Consider the following 14,021-nt stretch of genomic DNA (forward strand, 5'->3'; position numbering starts at 1 on the left):
GGGAAATTAACAAGGAAAATTGGTACCTCAATGATGGGTCCCTGTGCTGTTACACTGACGCTTTGGCTTGTGTGAGGGTCCTCTCCAGTGCTTGGCCTGAATCCTGTAATAAGAAAGAACAAGACTGCTATAGTTTGTATCGGCATGTAGAAAACTAGATCACAGAGAAATTAGTTTGCTTTCTCACACGTTCTTCTAGAGTTCCACACAGCTGTCCCCTGTGGTCGAACAGCATTTAAACAAATCAAGCATTGCCTCGTGTTTAAAAAGCAGTACTGCAAAATGGGCTAGACTGGACCTGTGTGCTGTTCCTTACGTGCGTGACGGATCTTAGCTTGTTGGGTGCCTGCTGTAATCGGATCCTTAACAGTGGCACATTTTCCTCTTTGGTCGACAAGCCAGTGCTGCTCAATTATGTCATCTGTTCATTAATTGTCACTAATTATGATATTCCTTGTCATACAGCTGGAATGAGTACAGATGCCTGAACCACGTTCTAACTCTGTGCTGCGATGCTCAGTAATTTGGAAACTGGCAATGAGGGGACATAGCTATTAGAAATATATGCAGACACACGTGCTTTTCACATGCATTTCATAATTAGTGAGCGTGACATGGCAATGTGGGACAGTCTTGTAGCACATCACATCTTTCGTAAGTCACTGGGAAACAATGAAAAAAGAAGGAAGACGGAAATCGAAAACCTGACGAGGGAATGTAGAGGACGCAGTAGCAAGCATTATGTGCTACAATTTAAATTAAGAAGCTGCCTACACTACAACACCAGCTCACTTGTAACGTCATTTTTGTCTCAAATTTTCAATGAGTAACTTGGGCTCTTTAGTTTTCTCATACTGTTATTGCTGGCCAGTCTCAAATTCCCTCGCCATTATTTTCTTAGCGAAAATGTATTGAAGTATTTACTCTTTTGGGGACGTTTCGAAATGTGGCTAGTAAAGAAACAAATGTGGCAAACGAAGCATAGAAATAACGACGGGTGTTGGACACAACTGTTCTGAAACATCATCAACCTATTCTGATTTGACTAGTTGTAATAGGACCAAAAATGGGAAAATGTGTAGAAGCGGAAACGCTTAACGCGTGAATGGAAATACTACATTATGACATATCAAGTATAGTACTTGCGTACTTGCACAATGAGGCTGTCGGTTACGAGATCGCCAAAAAGGCGATTCCCTTAGAGCCTCGAAGACATCGTAACGTTTGCGTTCCCCACGGACGATTATTTTCTTTTTGGCCATTCCGGTGTCACAAGGCAGACGACCTCCATCACGGTGATATGGTCAGTATCTGGAAACAATAACATTGCTCATGCAATCTGTTGAACGCTAACACAGGCACATTATTTGTGCTTTGCCGCGGCTCAGTACCAACACGAAGGCTGTCAACCCCTGATGCTGCCACACAAACTTTCCTTGAATGAAACACGCATAACCTGCAACACTCACGATAAGCTTACTATGCGATTGATCACGCAATGTCAACTTACCTGGCGTTAACTAGAATAGTGAAGATTCAACTCTGGACAAGTTGAATCCGCACTCTTTAGCCATCTGCACTCAAGTGTCACGCGCGTACCAAACTGAATGATTGCCTTTTGCGCATGCCCACGTACTGCGCTCATGGGTGTAGTTGGCAGGATATATACCCCAAACCCATTGAAAGGAAGAAAGTCGGTCCTACAGCGATGTCCTGTGACACCACCGGGAGTACAGAGCAAGCGTGGGGTGTAAGTGGTTTCCTTTACACCCAGGAAAGCGTTTTTTTTAGAGTGCAAAGTGCAACGATGGCTCCCTGCAATTCAACATATTTCTGGCTCAGGATGCGGCTGTGATCAGTGCTCCCTTCTAGCAGTTCGCATAGCTTTGGTGAGGGCGACTGTGCTAAGGCTCCAGTCACACCAATCCTGCACGGGATTTCCACAACATCATTAAATACCCTTCGGACCCTGTTTGCAAGAAGCCAACGTCGCTGCCTTGGAGTTCCAAGAATGGCTGAAACACGGCAAGTCCTGGCTGAAGCTGGTGAACGTGAAACGGCTCGGCACTTCCTACGTTTGCGCGCGCACATTCCCCGTCACCTGCTCCTCACGAAAATTCGATACCGCCCTGAAAGTGAGTTCTATCGAGTAACGCAGAGGACACGTTAGGGACTCACTGGCTTCATAGCTAAGGACGTAACATCGCCGGAAGCCCCCTGGTTTTTGCCAGTGCCACCCACCTTTGTAACGCTTCCGAACCTTCTGGAACGAAGAGAGCAGGTTCCCCCTCAAGCTCTTCCAGCCCATTTTTATGCTCTGATAGACGAAAAGTTTTCTATGTCTGCTGCAGCATATACAGATGCTGCATCCAGAAATGACAAGTCCGCCTCGGCATTCGTCATACCATCCGAAGACGTAGTGCCTTTCGCATCCAACCTCATCAACGGCTGAGGACCTCTCTGCCATGCTTTTATTTCTCCGGCACATCGTTGATAGATAGGCAGTGTTCACTGACTCAAAATCTGCACTGCAAGTCTGCAAGCTATTGAAAATTCTGGCACACGAGGCTGATCCACACCCCTAGGGACGGATGTGTTAATGACCTACCACCTTATATACGAAGTAGGGCACAGGCTCCGGCACATGCACAGGCTTCTCCAGTGGGCTCCAGCGCATTGTGGTGTCGTGGGGAATGAACAGGCCGACAGCTCCACAGAAGCAGCTCTCTCGTCTCGGAGAGGGACGAGTATTACGCTGCTGAGAGGAGATCGTCGTACCATTCTTCGACGCCTCGTGACAACCCTGGCTTTCCGACAATGGACAACTGACATTCTCCCCCATCTAGAGTTGATTCAACGCTCGCTTTCCGCACGACACGAAACACCTCTCGTCAAGATGCTGCATTAATCCAGCGAATGCGACTCGATGCGGTTTTTACAGCGCAGTGGCGTTACAGCTTGAGGAAAGTTGACTCTCCCAGATGCTGTCACTGCGATGCTCTAGAGTATAGAAGATCTAGAGCACATTCTTCTTCATAGCCCACACTACCAACCTTCCCGAACCGCACTCTCCGGGTCTCTTAATCAGCTGGACTCTCGTCCCCCCCTCTCTCTCTCTCTCAAAATTGCTTGGTCCCTGGCCAAATTCAGCCCACCAACGCTCTGCCCTCAAAGCTCTTTAGACCTTTTTGGACACCATAGGACTTCGATCCTTATTGTGAAGGAGCTCATTACTCCATCCCCACATCACCAGCAGCAATGGAGTAGAGTACCGCCCCTGGCAATGAAAGTTTTTGAAGAACGAAAGATTTTGTTGTTGTTTGTTTTTACTTGAATCTTTGAGACACGAAGGAAAAAACGGAAAGCACACGGGTAGCTATCTTTGCTCTGTCGAAGGACATGGGCGAGTGTGGTCCGTGTGAACGGGAAAGAATAGAACACACAGTGACGGTCGGGTCTCGAAACACGGCCCTCACATAGGTTTTTATTAGAGCTGTGCGAATAGCAATATTTCCATTGCGAATAGTTTACGAATATTTCGCTTACACTGCGAATCGAATCCGAATAATTTCTTCAGATGGCGAATCGACTTCGAATAATCAGAAAAGGCCCAAATCGAATAATTTCGAATACCTCATGGTGAAAGATCTTTTGGTGTTGTGGTCATTAGATGATGTTCTGCTCGAACATGAGCGCCTTTTCAACCAGCATAACATATCGTGAGGGAAGGGTCCCTGTATGTTGTGTATGGTAGACTGCATTAGTGGGATGCACTGCATTGAGAGTTAGTCAACATGTTCCATGCAGTGTGCTTTGTGTGCATCTCCTAATTTTATGTTTACATCGTGAATTTCAGCAAGCGTATACGACGAGTGGAGTCAAGTCCTGTAGATCACTTAAACAAAAGTGCAGAAACCGACACTGAAGATTTTTTGTTTAAGTCTAATTGATACAAGCTTTGGCGTGGAGGACCATGCTTTTTCAGGTACAAAGTGGAGTGGGGAAACGCATAAGTATATATAGTATAGACACATACACACGGCTAAACACAATATAGTACAAAGATGAGGAGAGGAAAGATGGTGCCACATGTCTGTGTACTACGAATTGTTGGACAGACGGATAAGTGCTGACCTCTAACAGTTTGAGAAGAGTAAAGGGAGTTATTGTGAGCAAAGTATGATGGGCGCGCCAACGTGGTTTCGCGGAAAGAGGGGTCCACGAGTGTGGGAAACGAGTGGCCAAGAATGGACAAAAGGGGAGGTTACGGATTATATAACTGAGGACCAGACGGTGACTAAAGCGAAGACCATAGAATAGTACACAAATAAATATAGATATAGAGCTTATAAAATTACATCAGCTGGTATAACGACCCAGAACTAAGATTCAGGTCATTTGGTGTTAGGCACTTGAATTGAGAAATTAAGTAAGACTCTCTATTTCCTGTACTTTTTTCAGAAACTGCACAAATTTCCATCTGTTACTGAACATAACTCTCAAAGTTGGCAGCCTGCAATGCCCACAGTATAGTGTTGACCATGAGCTCACAAAATTTGCAGACTTTAGTATATTGTAAACAGTGTATATCATGCTTCACGTAACGCTCGATCGTAACTAGGTGAAGCCGACTTGCATAATGGATCCGCACACCAACACACACAAACACACACACTTACATTGGATGGTGATGGGGTGGGCGATTCACCGCCGCTGAGGCGATACACTGCCCTATTTTTTGGGGAGGATGAAGGGATGATGATGGGGCTATCAAAGAGCCGTCGCCAGACCGGTGGAGCACAAGTACTTCGCCCTAAGACGAAGGCCCTGCGTCTGGTGGGCAGCGTTCGACCACGGACCGAGGATCTGTGGTCGAACGCACACCAAAAGGACAATGGCAGTACCGTAAAGTAGGCTTCACCTAACTCTTGGATGTAATGAGGCGAAGCCCACTTGCAGAATGGCGATAACGAAACCTCACTACAGTACCATTCGAAAAATATTCGTAAATTTCGAATACTGACAATAGGTTGCGAATAGCATTCGAATAGCATCAGATATTCGTTTCTTATTCGAAATTTCGAATATTCGCACAGTTCTAGTTTTAATGGGTTCCTTTTTTCACGGTTAAAAACACGAGCGAGAAAAACGGACGTGTGACAGAGCCCTAAGGCCGGTTTTACAGTAACGTGACGATTTCTCGGTGATCATCCGTGTGCTCACCGTGTTCGAGATGTGTGCCTGTTGAAGAAATGCAATAGCATTTCTTTAACGCACTTTTGGGCCTCGGAAGTGCAGCGTCAGTGGAGAGGGACACTTTCACTCTCGCGATGCGTTATTTCCCCCTGGTTTAAAATGGTAATGGTACTGTGATGTTACACTTAAGGTTTGTCTGCGCAGTGTGGCGACATGTTGCACGTGCCGCAGGGTAGGACTGCGGATAATTTGTACCACCTGGGGTTCTTTTGACGTGCGCAGTAAATCTCAGACACACGATGCTGGATGCAATGTTTACCTCCCCCACATTGCTACCGCCCTCGGCCGGGATCGAACCCGCGATCTATAGCTCAGCCAGCCACCACGTTACCGACTGAGCAACCGAGAATGGTCCCCCTTTATTCCGCTCCTCGGCTGATATGAAACGTTTCGGCGTGCGGTGATTTAGCAGATTGGAAGCTCTTCATGATAGCGGTTCCTAAAACAACGATAAGTCCGTATTCCTTTGAAGTGGCTGGCATCATGTTATATCGTTATATCATGTTGTATCGTTTTCGTAGAGCGCTTGCCACCTGCTGAAACGCCCTAGTGGCTCCGTCCAGAGCCGTCGGGAGGCGAGTTTGCGCCCGGGGCAGGGCTAATCTGAAGCGCCCCCCCCCCTCCCTCACTGCCGTCAGAAGCCTTCTAAACAAAGAAAAGAAAACGCCCACTTACACTGTCGAGACCGTAAATTCAAATTCTCTCCATTCCTACTTTATACTGGCCCTGGCAGGTTGGTTGCCGTTCGGCGCCCTCTCTGGCAATGGCGCCCGGGGTGGCTGCCCCTCTCGCACCCCCGTCACTACGGCTCTGGCTGCGTCACTTCGTTATGTCGTTTTATCGTCCGACACCACAGAGTTCCAGTGTAAACGACGTCATCACGGCAAATGTCGATAGGCACGACGGCATCGTTAACGGTTCGGTGGGGACTCTCAAATTCATCGAGAACGATGGAGTAGATCGCATCGTCCTTCTTTGACTGCGGTTTGTTGAAGTAACGGGTCGCACCTCTAAAATCAAGGCCGCCTCGCTACGTGCCATCAACCTTTGTGTCAATCCGGACAGTGTTCCCATCAATCCGAGAACGGCCACCACCATAATGTCCAAAAATACGCGTATCGCCAGCAAACGCGTTTACGTCCCTCTCCTCTAGGCCAACTCCATAACCATTCATAGCTTGCAAAGTGCGGCGTACAACAAAGTACTGTACTCCTATAGCAAGTCACAACCGCAACACCTTGTCTATATTGCCATGTCGCGAGTGACTCGCCTCGAGGGCCTGTACATCACTAATGTTGACGGAGACTTGATGTTCTATGACACCAAGCGTAACGCAGACAAGCATCTACACGACCAGTTTCGAAGACTCGAGCGCCAGAGGCTCGATACCGTTACGCGACTCGCAGAGAAGTTTCTCGAGACGGTCGAAGATGGCGAAAACAAGCGTTCCTGGCATGATCGTAACTCTGAGCATGGCCGTAGCGAATGTTCCGATTTTGCGGGCACGCAGAGAAGACGTTCGGGGTAATGCAATTCTTACGAAGGCGCACGTGCTGCACAGATAGGTTGACTCATGATCCGTGTGAGATAGGCGGATGCGGGTGCATGTCGTTCCGCATGCGACAAGAGAGCAGAGCGGCTGGCCCCAAGCAGCACAACCCAAGCAGCACAATGTACTGAAAGTCGAGTGCAATAGGGGTGGACGGTATGTGTCTTTATCAATGTTCTTTAGTTTCATCAGTCTGTTCAAGGCCTTCCACCTACCCGTCCACCCCTATTGCACTCGACTTTCAGTACATTTTGCTGCTGGGGAATGTACTGAAAGTCGAGTGCAATAGGGGTGGACGGGTAGGTGGAAGGCCTTGAACAGACTCGTGAAACTAAAGAACATTGATAAGACACGTACCGTCCACCCCTATTGCACTCGACTTTCAGTACATTGTGCCGCTTGGGGCGTCGCACTTTACGCCAAGCAAGGGAATAGTGAGGTCACTCCATGGCATCTGCCCATCAAAACATCAAGTAACTAGGCTGCCTTTTGCCGGACACTCGGCGTTCATGTTACGTATGAACGAAATAAATAAACTAAATGAAATGAAATTGAATGAAAAAGGAAGCGAGAAACGGGAGACATGTGCATAATCGAGAGCCCTATCAATGGTCGTAGAACCATCATTGTCGCTGTTTACCTCTCGCCAAACGTTTCACGAGACCACATCCTCACTTTGAATCTACTGCCGTGAACTCCTGAAACACAACTAAAGTTTACCGAGGTAAAACGGCGCGCTGTACCGACGTGCCGCTCATTAGAGAGTTTTAGTATATCGTACGCTATCGTCTTTGCGTACGATGTACTAAAACTCTCTATTGTGTGTCGAGACTTTAACATTAACGTCAGGGGACGGCAACGATGGGTTGGTTATCTACAATATGAAGGAGACGTTCAATTTTGACATCGTGGGTGACGTGAATGTGCCGACCACACGCAATGGCACAACTATAGACTGTGTGTTCGCGAGAAGTGCATCTTCGTGTGCGCTACATGAACTATATATCCTACTATACAGTATCCACAAACCCATTATCTGCATCGCTAGGACTGAAGATCACCCATGCGAAGAAGAATCGTTTGAGTGATCGTGTACGGTGACACGTTCAGGTTCATGGCCTTAGGAATAAGTACCGAGTTTTATCAGATCAGAAGTTCTCAACGATAATGCTTGGGAAAATATGATAAGTCAATCGGCTTACCTCACGTGGTTGATCTTTGATTTGACAGTTCCTTTCTCGTGTCGTTTCCATAGAGTGTTGCCGACCTGCTAAAACAAATATGCTAAAATATGCTTCTTTCGCAACCAAAATGGAGTCATCGCCCTTCATCTACTGCAATGTAGTAGATGCAATGCAAGTAATGCTATCGCATTTCGTACGCGTTTGGCAGTGCGCCAAAGGGTACAGCCAATTTTTACTATTCGTTATTATTAACTTTATACAACCTTCGCAGCGCTTTTCAAACGCGCAAACCTTTCTTTGAAAGGTTTCGTGGTTTTGCACGGGTCTTTCCATGGCAAGAACAATAGGCCATTTGCTCGGCAGTTCAGATAGTTACTAAAGTGTGGCAATGTGACTGAGAGGCCAACGTGAGGAATGTTAATGACAGCGATTTTGTTACGCTCTAAAAAGTAGGAAGCAGTTTGACGGCCCATACCAAATACCTTACGCATCACGAAATATTTAAACTGCCCGTCTCTAGTCAGCAAGAAGAAAAACGACACGGGGTAGTTGGTACCCTTGCTGCAGTTATATTCCAAATGATCTGGAGCAAGAACACCTCAGTGAAAGAATGCTTCATTCGTTGTGAATAATGGCCCTCATCGGTAGTTCCAGTCGGTATCGTGTTGGCTTGCTGAGGTTAAGATCGCAGGTTCAAACCATGCCGAGGACGGTAGCAATGTAGGGGAAATAAACATTACTTCAAGCACCGTGTGCCAGAGAGTTCCGGTGGTCGGAATTATCCGCAGACCTACCCTGCGGCACGTGCAACATGTCGCCATACTATATAGTCAGACAAACCTTACGTGTAACATCACGACACCATTATTATTATTCATTTGTGAAAAATGATAAGAGACGGAGAAGTGTGCAGGGTGCATGCAATGCGGCCCTCACAAAATCTATTGAGAGTAGTAATTTCAAAGCCGCTCGTCTCCAATGTCAAACAGCAACAAGTATGTGATGACAATGTCGTGACGCTGTATCCAAAGCAACATCAATGACCAGCGTTCTTCCATAAAATTGTAAAAGGGCAATGCTGACGTTTGATAAGTTTGTACGATGTCCATCCTGCCATGTTAGAGCGTTGGTTTAAGAATTAAAGTTAATTGTTTCGAGAATTGGGTCATTGAAGCAGAAGCGGAAGGTCGGAAGCAGACGACATTTCAAACAGTGTCTGTTCGAAATGTGTACATGTGTATACTCGCATATTCCAAACTAATACAAACACCAGTTTAGCCTTTAATTCAAGTGGACAGGAAACCCCAAGGACGAATACTGCTAAGTGAACAGTGGTTATAGTTACCATTAGTTGTTAGTTTACCGAGGTGCGATACCTGATCTCGCGGCATGCTTCCTGAAAGGGGGGGGGGGCGGCTTCTCGGGGGATTGTGGCGTGGTTTGCCTGAGAGGAATACCTAGCAGCTATGCTCTAAGGGGCCCTGCGGAAAACGCAGGGGAAACCCCCTGACATCACAGTCCGTGCCGGGATATGAACCCGTGTAGCACCCTGCAGACTCGTCATGGGAGGGATCATTTTGGCCACAAAGCCACGGGAACGTTTTTTTCTCTCCATTCTCTCTACATATTTACAAGACTGTGTACACTTGTATACCTTAATTTACAATGTTGGTCTTACTCCGATACCGTACACTATATTTTCATTCTACCTGACGATGACCTGGTACCCTTGTGTCCGTGTTCTGTTTTAAATTGCCCTATGCGTTCTGCAGAATACCCAAGCACTTCCCATACTACCCCAGTACTTCCGATGCATTTGCTGCCCTTGAACTTCCGTTGTATGTGGTCATCATTAGTCGTGATAGTCCACGTTCTTTTGTACCAAACAGCTCTCAGGTGGGCAGCTGAAGCCAGACTGGCTGGCCTTATTTATTTCATGTCCTTATAAGGGCGAGTGCAGGGTTGCCCGACTCCCGATACATCCTCTTTTCTTTGTAGTAACATAGCTGGTGGCAACTTTACCTGACATATGAATCTCTCTTGAATATGGTTGAATGAGTCACGAGGTCCCAGAAAACAGTTTTGCGGCGTTCGATACAAACAACAATTCGTGGGTCGTCGATAGGGTGTAGTACTCTCTATTCCCTTGTCCTGCGGAAAAGTATATATAGGAGAGACGGGGAGATGTTTGAACGAGAGGCAAAAGGAGACATAGATCCAAGGTGAACGCAGGTGACGTTAATGGACCGTAGTAAGCTGGCCACGTTGCATACCGTGGATGCCTCCCCAGCTTCCAAAGCACGTGAGGCAAGTGGTCGAAACCTGCAACATAAGACGATTAAAAAATAACTGTGTCACCTCCCCGACGGCCGCGCTAACTCATAAACAGGAAAATTTAATCTGCCAAGGCACATGGGTCTTTAAACTGGTGATGTGTGACATTATTGCATTCGGTTTTATTACCATCAGTAAACGTTGACTCGTCCGTTGTCTACGTCCTTACATGCTCGTTGATTCATGTGATGGATTCGTACCAAATAGCCCAGTAACCCAATGCCTCTTTCTCTAGAGCTACAAAAGGATAGTCCTTTTCATTCTTTCCGTTGTTGACCCCCGAAAAATGCAGCACAGACTCGCTGAAAACGGAGGCCTATGTTCTGGGCAGTGTACGTTATTGCTGGATAAAGCGATGTACTGCACACATATGCCTAGTTAAGAATGGGCAAGTGCATTCTTCGCAACGCTTCTGATTTATGTCTGGTTGCTGTTATTCGTGGCGTCGATTCCTCCGTCAGGCAATTGGCATTGAAGCCTATTTCTGAGCAGTATTCTAGGGTCGCGTTCCAGGTCATTCGTTGAGGCAATTTCTCAGTGCTGCCCTCGGTAGCTTTGCCAGTGCTCTAAGAAAGAGAAGTGTTGAGGGCAGCACAGAGGAACGCCTTAACGTTCGTGCAAGTGGGTCTTGGTGTCTTTCTGATGGCTTCAGTTTTATCAACCGAATGGCGAATGCCTTTTTCTGGTCAATGACGTTACCCAAGTATTGCATAGAAAGGCTGAAAGAACTTGCATGACTCACTCTTGACCTTTATGCCGTTCGTTTGCGGAACATTCTGAGCACTTCTTCAACTCGTCTATAACATTCTGGCACCGGCTGTGCTACAACTAAAGTCACTGGATCGTGCTGCGCTTGCTTCGATTAACGTAATATTGCTTTCTTCGATTTGCATTGACGTGCGAATGCATATGTCCTCGTATCGCGACTAAATTGTGTGTTCTTGTAATGCATGTGTTAAATTAAAGAATCCTAAATCGTTATTCATGAACACCGTTCACGGAGAAAAATAATGTTTTGTTAGTACAAGCACGCTTTCCTGTTAAGGAATCTGAATGTAACAAATTTGTAGATGCTAAACAAACAGTGAGCCGCCTTGTCATATTTGCGACATTTGTCGGTAGAATTATCTCTCCTCATGTGTTAGATACAGAGTTCTGTCCTTTGGCTACATGTTTTCTTAACATTTAGTTTATATAGGAAGACAGCCTATCTTATTTAAGTTACGTATACGCAGTGCCATAAGTTACAGATATAGGGGAAGGTGGGGCAAAATGGGACAGTTAGGTAAAATGGGGTATCGGCCTTCTAGCTTCAACGCGCGGAGCCATGTATGAGAAGAACGTTGAAACATTTAGAGCACATGTGTACAAACACATTGCAAATGGCCGTCCAGCCAAAGAGTCGCCGTTGACCCCACAGGTAGGTGAAATGTGTTCTACGTTGCGTTCCTTAAAATGTAGACGACCAATTGAAAGGAGGGTGGTATATAAACGTCACACATCTTGCTTTCGCAAATCACGGGGGTACCTTATGCTGAAACCGAAGGTTTTGCGCACAAAATTCCATGGTGTCCACTTGCATGTGGTTATTGAAATACAGCACAGAAGCCTCAGGGTGCAGTTAGAGGCATAATGGGGAACTACAGTGCGAGGCAGAACGGGATAGTACATCATTTTGCGTCAGTGTGTATATTATGGAAGCACTTCCTAGCAGTAGCCTAGTGGGTATAAACCTCACAGCGTGTTTTATGATGCCTCTCTCTGCTGTAGATTACGATGGTATACGCCATTATAAGCGGAAGACGAATCGCCAGAGTCGATCTTCGAAAAGCATGGATGAAGAAATCGATGCTGTGAAGTCGAAATCTACTGGATACGTTAAGGTCAGCAAGGTATATGGTGTACCACAGACCACACTGGAAAGATGTGTTCGTGGAACAATTTCTCAAGCGGATAAACGCTTTGTGCTTATCAATTTCATGACGTGAACTCTCCCCATTCTGCCCCATACCATTGTTTCGTTTTGCCCCACAGGGGTAGGCATAATGGAACGTTTGGTAAACCCCTAATAAATGCACTGAATGTGTCGTCCGGGTTTGTTCTGGCTGCCGTGCAATCATCAGCATATTCCAAGGCAGCGCAGCGCGACGACCCAACGTCGGTGCGCCGGCGGCGACAGACCCTGTCGGGTCGGCTCCCGAACATGGTGCGGCATACAGTTTGCAACACGGGGATGTTAATGGTCCGTTATCGGCAGCCTGTATCGTACCCCAACGATTTCCCGAGGTGCAGCCAATGGACATTTACGGGTACCTCCTACCCCCTAAACAACAGTTAATTTGCGCGTTTTTTAAAAACAAAATCAATATGTTATTGTAGAAAACTCTTTATTGCATCATAGTCACAATATATGTTGGTTTTTTAATGCATCACTTCACCAGCAATGAAAAAAAAAAAAAAAGAATGTTACATTGCATATAACCACCAGTTCCGCATATGTACTATTTACTTCACAAATATTCACTTAACACAGGTTATATGGAACAGAGGTAGAAGTTGGAACTCGTTGACAGTTAAGTTAGACTGTTGAAAGATGGAAGTCACTGAAAAGGTTAGCCAGAACATAATTGTAGGCCGGTTCCACGTTAGCTCAGACAGGGAGGTCCCATGGACCTCCTGAATTTTCATGATTTTTTATATATATTTAGACGCTCATCGCAGATGATGATCAACATTGGTAAAATTAATTATTCGAATACTTTCCGTGCAAAAAATCGAGAAATCCAGCCCTGAATTCGATTGTTGCAATTTTGCCGTGTTTGCACGTGTATACATCCTGAGTTTTAAAAGATATCGTAGTGCAATTTTTTTGTGCTTTAGTATACCTACCTGCCAGCACTCGAAGCGCAAATTTAGGCGCACAGGTGCAACACTGTATCGTATAAAAAGCGGCGAACATGCTCTGTCGCGCAGTTTTGTTCAAACTTCGACGCTTCTTGCTCTGGCTGTAGATATCTCCGACATGTTCGTACGCAGTGGGGCCGCGTTTAAACGCGCTAATCAGTAGTATACGCCTTTCGAGAAGAGGTTTTTGCGTTAGATGAAAGGCCTAACATCGGGCCATATCCTGGCAAAATATATACGAAATCAAGTGGGACCTTTTTGAGAAATACACGCGCAAAATCCATGTTTATTTCGAAATATGCCTAAACATTTGCCTATTTCAGCACATGTCGCTGGGAAGTATATGCAGGATAGATATATCAGACGAAAGAGCATTAAGAGCTGAGCGAGCTGATACCAAGTATTGCGATCAGGGACATCTATAGCCAGAGATATCAAGCGTCGAAATTAGGACAAAAGTGCGCGAGAGGGCATGTTCGCCATTTTTATAGCACACAGCGTTGCACCTGCGCGCTAAAATTTGCTCTCTGACAGCTGGCCTGTAGGCATAATAAAGCAGCATCAAAAAATTTCGCAACAATATATCTTAACACTCGGGAGGTATACGCGTGCAAACACGGCAAAACTGAAACATCCGAATTCAGGGCCGAATTTTCTCGATTTTTTTGCACGAAAGCTATTCGGCAAAAACGTTGATCATAATATACGATGAGCTTATAAATATAAAAAATACTGAAGACCCAGGAGGTCGATGGGACCTCCCTGCCCGAACTGACGTGAAACCGGCCCGTAAC

This window comes from Ornithodoros turicata, chromosome 5, assembly GCF_037126465.1.
Source record: "Ornithodoros turicata isolate Travis chromosome 5, ASM3712646v1, whole genome shotgun sequence".
In the NCBI taxonomy this organism is placed as follows: Eukaryota; Metazoa; Arthropoda; class Arachnida; order Ixodida; family Argasidae; genus Ornithodoros; species Ornithodoros turicata.